The sequence below is a fragment of the Carlito syrichta genome, unplaced genomic scaffold (assembly GCF_000164805.1).
Source record: "Carlito syrichta isolate Samal-C Ts95f unplaced genomic scaffold, Tarsius_syrichta-2.0.1 Scaffold135662, whole genome shotgun sequence".
Classification (NCBI taxonomy): Eukaryota; Metazoa; Chordata; class Mammalia; order Primates; family Tarsiidae; genus Carlito; species Carlito syrichta.
Genome location: NW_007079758.1, coordinates 36,204 through 44,903, shown reverse-complemented (window position 1 = coordinate 44,903; position 8,700 = coordinate 36,204). Strand labels below are relative to the sequence as shown.

General features: G+C 41.0%; 1 protein-coding gene across 1 annotated transcript in view; it reads left to right on the top strand.

Moving 5' to 3' along the window:
- Positions 1 to 8,700, top strand: part of DSTN (destrin, actin depolymerizing factor) — a 40,520-nt gene that overhangs the window by 256 nt on the left and 31,564 nt on the right. The gene's annotated exons all lie outside the window — the stretch shown is intronic.

The following is an 8,700-nucleotide window of genomic DNA, read 5'->3' as shown; positions in this document are numbered from 1 at the left end:
CGGGGCCAGGCACCCCTACCCCTCCGTGGATCCGAGCTGGGGGCTGCAGGCCTGCGGGGGTGGGGCTCGGTCCACCTCAGGAAGGAACATGAGGCCTTGATTGAGCAGCCCTGCGGGGCGGAGGGATCGCCGGCGAGCATGACTCTGGCATGATTCAGAACCGGTGGTTGCAACCCTTTTTTCCTTCTTTATTTTTTAACCTGGCGCCCAGCTTCCAGCAGCACTCTTGTTGTGCTCGTCCAGCTTGGCGCTGTCCCTTCGAATCCTCCCCTGCCCGACCTCACCAAGTATGGTTAGACATCTTCTACCTGTAAATAGTTTGGCGCTGCCAGCTCCTCGCGTGCAAGGCGTGGGCCTGACGCTGGGATGCTGATGCGAGCACGGTTAAGAGCTTTAAAAAAGCCCATTAAAAGGTAAACAGGTGCTCACCCGTCTATTTCGTGGGGTGAACATTTAGCGTAACTTACATATTTCCACCCCTCTTTTAAACTGCCGCTCTGCTCTGCGGTAAAGCAGGGTTCTCCACCGAGCCGATCAGGTGGGACGTTTTGTCAGCACACACTGTTACCATTTTTGGTCAAGGATTTGCAGGCAAAGCCTTCCCAGACTTTGCTGGAAATATCACCCTGTTATTGCGTCTGTCTGTCTGGAAACAGTTGGTACCAGCTTCCCTGCGTGCACAGTTTTCACTGCGTAGCAGTTTTGGTTTTCTTAAGTTACTGCAACTTTCATGGAGATGCAGGTTGCTCATCAGTGAAAGAAAAAGGTTAACCGGTCGATTCTCATTGATAGGGCTTTGGTATTGGTCACTTTTTGATTCTTCTTCGGTTTAATGCTATAAGCTACAAAGAGGATCAGTACCTTAAGTCTTTGTAACCTCGCTAAGATTTTAAATGTGTATGGTGCTTTATATTAAAAGGCTTAATCTAAGGGATTTTGAGTTCTGGTAAGTTTCGGGTCATCCACTCGGTGTAAGTGCTTTGATGTGGGCTGGAGTCTGCTGTGGGGTCTTCTGGTGGGGTCTTCTGGTTTGACATCTTATTTTGTTTGAATTGTTAATACAGACTTATTTTCCTGTGTGAAAATAGGACCAAACATTGTAACTTTAGTTAACTGCTTAAGTTAAATGCTTGGTTTTACTTAAAGCTTAACTCCCATACTTCTATATGTTTGAAAACAATGAAGAAGAGTCTGTTATGTTTCCTGGTTCTTGGGGGGAATGGAAATAATAAAAATAAAGATGAGCGGATTCCAGATACATTTCAAACTTGTTGACTTTGACCAAGAAGACGTTACAAGTTACTTTTGTTTGGATGTTTGCAGAGAATGAGAGTTCAAAGTATAGACTGACCATTTTCTACCTCAGGCTCAGGTGATCCTTTCACCCAATAACTGGTACTACAGGTGTGCACCACCACACCTGACTAAATTTTTTTGTAGAGACGAGGTCAGCTATGTTGCCCAGGCTGCACTCCTGGGCTCAAGCAATCTTCCCACCTCGACCTCCCAAAGTGCTGGGGGTTACAAGCTTGAGCACCACGGCTGGCCTCTTTTTAAAAGGTTATTCTGGTATTAAGCTTTATGAACAGAGGGCCATCTTTGTTAAGTCCAGCGGTTAGAGACTATTGTGGTTATTATCCCAGATTCTAGGCCCTACTGTCTGTATTTGGAATTGTTTAGATCTCTTGATTAGATGCTTGCTTCTAAGTTTCTTTTTAAGATTAAATTTTAACTGCTGTTAGATTTGTTGTTTTTTATTTTTAAAAAATATTTTATTAGGTTTGTTTTAAATTAGCAGAATCACTCCCTGGTATTCACTAAATCTTCTAGAAGCACTTGAAATAAAGCAGTTTGGAACCAACTCAAAAGATTGTCTCCATATCCTGGGCACGTTAGGATATTTCATGCTTTTAAATGTCTCACTTTATAGTGCAAAAACAAACAAATGAAAAAGCCTACCTCCCAAGCAAAAGATTTGTTTATTTATTTATTTGTTCATTTATTTATTTTGAGTCAGAGTCTCACTCTGTCACCCAGGCTGGAGTACAGTGGCATGCTCACGGCCACTGCAGCCTCTACCTGCTGGACTTAGGTGATCCTCCTACTTCAACCTTCTAAGTAGCTGGAACCACAGGCATGGGCCACCTCACCCAAATAATTTTTGATTTATAGTAGAGATGAGATTATGCCAAGTTACCAATCTGCTCTTGAACTCAGGCAGTCCTCTCACTTCTCCCTCCCAAAGTGCTAGGATTGCAGGTGTGAGCCACCACGCCCAGCTCAAACTTTTATATGTGTGTACTGGGTGTGCCAGCCTTCTTATGCAGAGTATTTACCAGCCCACCATCAAATTCCTAGGGTTATTTGCTCAGCAATTCTGTTGGGTGTGGCATGATATGTCACACTAGCCTTGCCCAGCTCCTCTTGTAATCAAGGTGTATGTTTGCAGCAGAGCTTATGGCTCTCTTGGAAAGTAGGGGTGTGGTCATGCTTCTGAAATAGAGTTAAAGGATCTACACGGTCCTCTAACCTTTACCCTTACCTTAATCTGAACTCTGCTCTAACAAACTGCCCTGGCTGGCTGAAACCAAACTACAGGTACATTCCACCCCCTGGTGATTAACAAAAGCACTTATAACAGCCCCGTGTAACAGGTTGGGTGCGTGCCTCGTTAACATATGAGAAAATAGATGGTAAAGGATTAATTGACTTGTGACAAATAACCTTTTCTGACTCCATATCACACTTTAAAGTAACTTTTAAAATAATTTAGAAACATTTTAAGAAGAAAAGTACAGAGAATAACAGATCCCTTTGTGCAAAAATAAGTTTAACTTTTTTCCATATTTCAAGTTTTGTGTTACCATTACAGCTAAATATGCATTTTCCTCATCGAATTTCCTTCCATCCCCAGAGATAGCCACTCCTGTGTCAAAGGCAGAATATACTACCCCATTAATAGATGATTTTATTCAGGCTATTGCAGTTAGGAGAACATTCTTAATTGCCTTATCTGGGAATATGCCACAGGCTGGTCCTTTTCAGTTACCTGTTCCCAGAACACAACATGATGAGGTGGATTTCTTAACCATCACTGCTTTCCAGGAGCAGAGGACTCAGGTAAAAAGTTAAACATAGTCACCTGAGATTGATGTGTTTCATTTTCATTAATATTTCTATACTTTTAGTCCTTCATCCTATGTATTGCCTTGATGTGTTTTTGAAATTGAAATGTTATGCATTATGTATCCTTCTGTAGCTTTTTGAAAAAAATTTAACTTTGTAGGTTTTTAAATTTTTGGTGGGGAGTCAGTTTTGGTTTTAGCTAGATATTTTTATTTTGACTGCTGTATAGTATCTTTTGTATGAGTGTGAAAATTTATCCATTTTTTCAAAAAAAATTTTTTTGAATCAGGCTGGAGTACAGTGGCATGATCACAGCTGACTGCAGCCTCAATCTCCTGGGCTCAGACGATCCTCCTGCCTCAGCCTTTCCTGAGTAGCTGGGAACTAGTCATGTGCCACCATGCCCTGCTATGCCCTGCTTTTTTTATTTGTATTTTTTTTTTTTGTATTTTTGTAGAGACGAGTCTCGCTGTGTTGCCTAGACTGCTCTTGAACTCCTGGGCTCCAGCAACCCTCATGCCTCGCCCTTTTGAAGTACTGGGATTATATAGGTGTAAGCCATTGTGCCCAACTTTTTTCCCTGTTGATGGGCATTTGGACATTTTCCTAATTTTTTGCTCTTTTATTTTTTTGTCTATTTAAACTGCTTTTCTAATAGTCTGTTTCCATGGTCTATATTACTGAGTAGTCTTTAAACCCGTGTGTGTCTCTCCTTGGCATGTGTCTAGAAGTGGGAGTCCTGGGCTGGAGGACAACATGTGTGTGTATTTTCCACTCTACGAACTAGTTTGTTTCAGTTTGCATCCTGTCATCAACAGCCTGTTTCCCCATTTCCTTTTACCACCTGAGATGAGCCTTAAAACCTTTGCCAATCTAATGGGTGTGAGATGGCTTCTCGTTGTTCTATTTTGGATTTCTCTGATTAGTAGTGACTTGACTTCTTATAAATCTGTTGCAGCTTGTGTTTTTACGTGCCTGCTGCATCCTGTGAACCTGACCTTGTGTAATTACTCATCATGTCTTCATTTAAGCTTACTTGTGGAGCATGAAGTAAACCCACCGTTTAAAAAACCAACAAGAATGAAGCCAGACACAGTGGCTCATGCCTGTTATCCCAACACTTCAGGAGAAGCGAGAGAATTGCCTGAGTCCAGAGGTTTGAGACCAGCCTGGGAAACCTGACAAGACCTCATCTCTACAATAAATAAAACAAATTAGCTGGGCACGGTTAGTGCATACCTGTGGTTCCAGCTACTTGGAAGTCTGAGACGGAAGGATCACCTGAGCCCAACAGATTGAGGCTGTGCTGACTGTGAGCATGCCACTGCACTGTAGCCTGGGCGATAGAGTGAGACTCTGACTCAAAAAAAAAAAAAAAAAACCCAAAAAACAAGAATGAGATTGTTGGGCAGAACCTCATGCTGAGGACCTACACTCCTCTCTTCTGGCACATGAGTTTTCTCTCCTGGCGTCTTAAGCTGCTGTGTCACAGAAGTTCAGTACTGTCTCTTAATTCTAGCCAACTGCAGTCTCAATCTCCTGGTAGTGGTAGGATGTAGAGTGATTGAGAAGTGAACTTTGTCAAGGGCCGTGGAAATGAACATCCTCACTTCATACTCATCCTTCTATCTGTTTCCATTCCTCTTTTTTTCCTAGGCAGTTCCATTGAGCCAAAATGTTAAAAAACACACTCCGGGAATATATGAGAACTCTACTTTCTGCTCAAATTTTCTCTGAACCCAAAAGTTCTCTTAAAAAAAGTATGAAAAACAAACAGGCATAACAAAACAAATAACCATGACTATTTTTCGTAAATATAATTGATTTAAATCAACACAGTATTTAGCATTCAGGAAGACATTTGTGTTTTTATATGTGTGACCTTATAATATATTTTCTTTTTTTTTTGAGTTGGAGTTTCACTCTGTCGCCCAGACTGGAGTGCAGTGGCCACTCCCGGCCACCGCAGCCTTGACCTGCTGGGCTCCGGTGATCCTTCCGCCTCAGCCTTCCAAGTAGCCGGAATTACAGGCGTGCGCTACCACGCCCGGCTGATTTTTTTGATTTATTGTAGAGATGAGGTCTCGTTGCCCAGGCGGGTCTCGAACCCTTGGGCTCAGGCAATCCACTCACTTCAGCCTCCCAAAGGTGCGGAATTACAGGCTGAGCCACCGAGCCCGGCTTATAATATATTTTCTTTCAGTAATACTTTGAGATGAAGGACACCACACTTGAAGTTTGAAAAAATCTTGTAACTTTTGAAAAACCGAATTTAACATGTAAGTGCATTGTATTTGTATGCAGAGTGACATTCTAGACTCTGCTAAGTAGACCTCCCTCTTTATTATACTGTTATTTGCATACGTAAACCACAGAGCATAATAGATAATAGAAGAGTGTTGAAGTGTCTTGAGCTTTTCTTATGGCATAATATTTCTTTCTGGATCATCCATGAAAGTCATACTCAAAGATTTACACCAAACACTTTGGAAATATTTTAACCACAACTTTTCTTCTGTCTCTGCCTCCTTGCATTGATGTTAGAAGTGAGAAGTTTTCCTTTGGAATTGTGTTTCTGAACTATCTCCTGCCCATTTTTTAAAAATTTTACATTGGGTGAGGTATAGGCTTAGAAAAATCAATATCAGGTTCATCTCAGCACAAGTACCTGTGTTGAGTTATTCAGTTTTTAGCCTAGAGTGATTCTCAGCTCTAAGATTTATCTTCTGGTAGCTGATATTGTAGTGCTCACATGCTGCTTACACTTTTTCATAGTTTGCTTTGTTAAAATTGAAGAGTCAGTTTTATGTAAACTTTTTCTCTCTCTCTTTTTTTTTTATAAAGTCCTCCAGAAGGTGACCAGACTTTTATGTACATTTTTAAAAAGCAGTTGATTTCAGTAAAAAATGTAATTATTTATTTATTTTGTCTGGGTCTCACTCTGTCACCCAGGCTGGAGTGCAGTGGCACTGTTATGGCTTACAGCAGCCTTGACCTCCTGGCCTCCTGAGTAGCTGGGACTGCAGGCACATGCCACCGTACCCAACTAAGTTTTGGATTTTTTTTGCAAAGATGGGGTCTCACTATGTTGCCCAGGCTGGTCTAGAATTTCTGGGCTCAAGGAATTCTCCTGCCTTGGCCTCTGAAGTGCTGGGATTATAGGCGTGGTCCACCGTGCCTGGCCAATTAAAGTTTTTGGATTAACAATTTAATCTGTAGTTGAAGTTGCAGCAAGACATAGATGAGTGCCTGAAATAGAGAAGTGAGTTCATCCTACAGATAGACGGTTGTTGCTGTTGTGTGTGTGGTTTCAGATCACAGTGGGAGGAAGACTGTAGGCTATTCTCAGCATTTGTATGTTGTTTTATAGGTTGTTACTTCCACTGGCCACAGAAAAGCAAAGATGAATTTTCTACTCTTGTTTATATTGTGGCTTGCTTTCAGAAAATAACCAGCTTGTAAATGTCATTAGCATTTATTTTTACATGTTTTCACATGTCTTTGTTGATATTTTCATGTACAAGTTGAGCATGTCTAATCCAAAAATCCTAAAGCCCCAAAATCTGAAACACTTTAAGTGTCAACATGATGCCACAAGTGGAAAATTCCACACCTGCCCTCATGACAGATCGTAGTCAAGTAGTCCAAGCTTGGTTTTGTGTACAAAATTATTAAAAATACTGTAGAAAATTACCTTTTAGGCTATGAGTATAAAGAGTATATGAAACATTATGAATTTTGTGTTTGACTTGCATCCCACTCCTGAGCATTCTTATTATATATAGACAAATATTCCAAAATTAGAAAATAATCAAAACCTGAAACACTTAGCATTTCAGATAAGGAATCCTCAACCTAATGCCAAAGCTAACATGGTAATGACTAATACCAAAGTGCAGCCTGGGCAGTATAGGTCAGGCTCCTGCAGCTTGCCCTGGAGCAGTCTTTGAAGTTGGTTGTTAGGGTTCAGGAGCTTTGAGGAATTCTCTAGTTATTGTAGGGATCTGCAGCGAAATGCCCTGCTTATAAGAATGTATGAGTAATTTCTAGACTGATGTTGTCGAATAAAAATAAAATGTGAGCTAACACGTATACTTTAATGTTTTCTAGTAACCCCATTGCAAAAATAAAAATAAAAGGTGAAATTTATTTAGACCAATATATCCAAAATGTTATACCAACATTTAACCAGTTTCTTTTTGTTTGTTAAAGACGAGGTCTTACTCTGTTGCCCAGGCTGAGTATAGTGGTGCGATCATAGTACACTGCAGCCTCGAACTCCTGGGCTGAAACGATCCTTCTACCTCAGCCTCTTGAATAGCTTGATCTATCACCATGCGTCACTGTGCCTGGTCAATTTTTAAAATTTTTTGTAGAGACAAGATCTTGCTATGTTCAGGCTGGTCTCAGACTCTTGGCTCCAAGTGATCCTCCCACCTCAACCTCCCAAAGTGCTGAGATTACAGGCATGAACCGAGCCACTGTTCCCGGTCTTCAGTATAAAAATTAATAAAAACTTTACATCCCCTTTTCCCTACAAATTCAGCATATATTTTACATTGAAAGCACATCTCAATTCAAACACAAAAATTTCACTGGAACTATCTACATTTGTTTGTTTACTTTTTTTTTCTTTTTTGAGTTGGTGTCTCTCTCACCCAGGCTGGAATGGCACAATCATGGCTTACAGCAACCTTTATGTTCTGGGCTTAGGCGATCCTTCCATCTCAGTCTTCAGAGTAGTTGGGACTACAGGTGTGTAGTCACTATGCCCGGCTAATTTTTTTATTTTTTTGTAGAGACAGTGTTGCTATGTTGCCGAGGTTGGTCTTGAACTCCTGGGCTCAAGCGATCCTGCCACCTGGGCCTTCCAAAGTGCTGGCATTATAGGTGTGAGCCACAGTACATGGCCAGAAATGTCTATATTTAGATACGATAAAACTTACAGTGAAAAAGTATATTCACATACCTGTTACTCCAAACATACTTACAAGTTTTCCAGCAATGAAATTGAGATCCAATTGAGTTAAATTTTTAACTTTAAAATGAAATAATAAAATTCAAAATACAGTTCCTCAGTCACACTAGCCACATTTAAAGGATGCATTAAACCCACATGTGGTTAGTGGCTACTTTTTGGACCTTGCTTAGACTTTGTCTAGACTGGCCTACTTAATTTGTAATAGGAAGTTAGTATGGATACCAACTAAATTCTCTGCATTTGTGTACTTGTCTAAGAAACAGTGCTAAGATAGCATATGAATTTCTTTTGTAGCACTTATTGAGATGTTTTATGAAGTGAGACTGTTGAGTTCTTTTAAGATGGTGTTTATACTTTCTAGTAGCAAGACACTGCTCTCATGGTAGGTTCACACAGGTGTCGTGACTAAACACAGTGAGTGAATGAGAGGGCATTCTTTTTTTTTTTTTTTTTTTTTTTTTTGAGTTGGAGTCTCACTCTGTCGCCCAGACTGGAGTGCAGTGACCGCTCCCGGCCACCGCAGCCTCGACCTGCTGGGCTCCGGCGATCCTTCCGCCTCAGCCTTCCAAGTAGCTGGAATTACAGGCATGCGG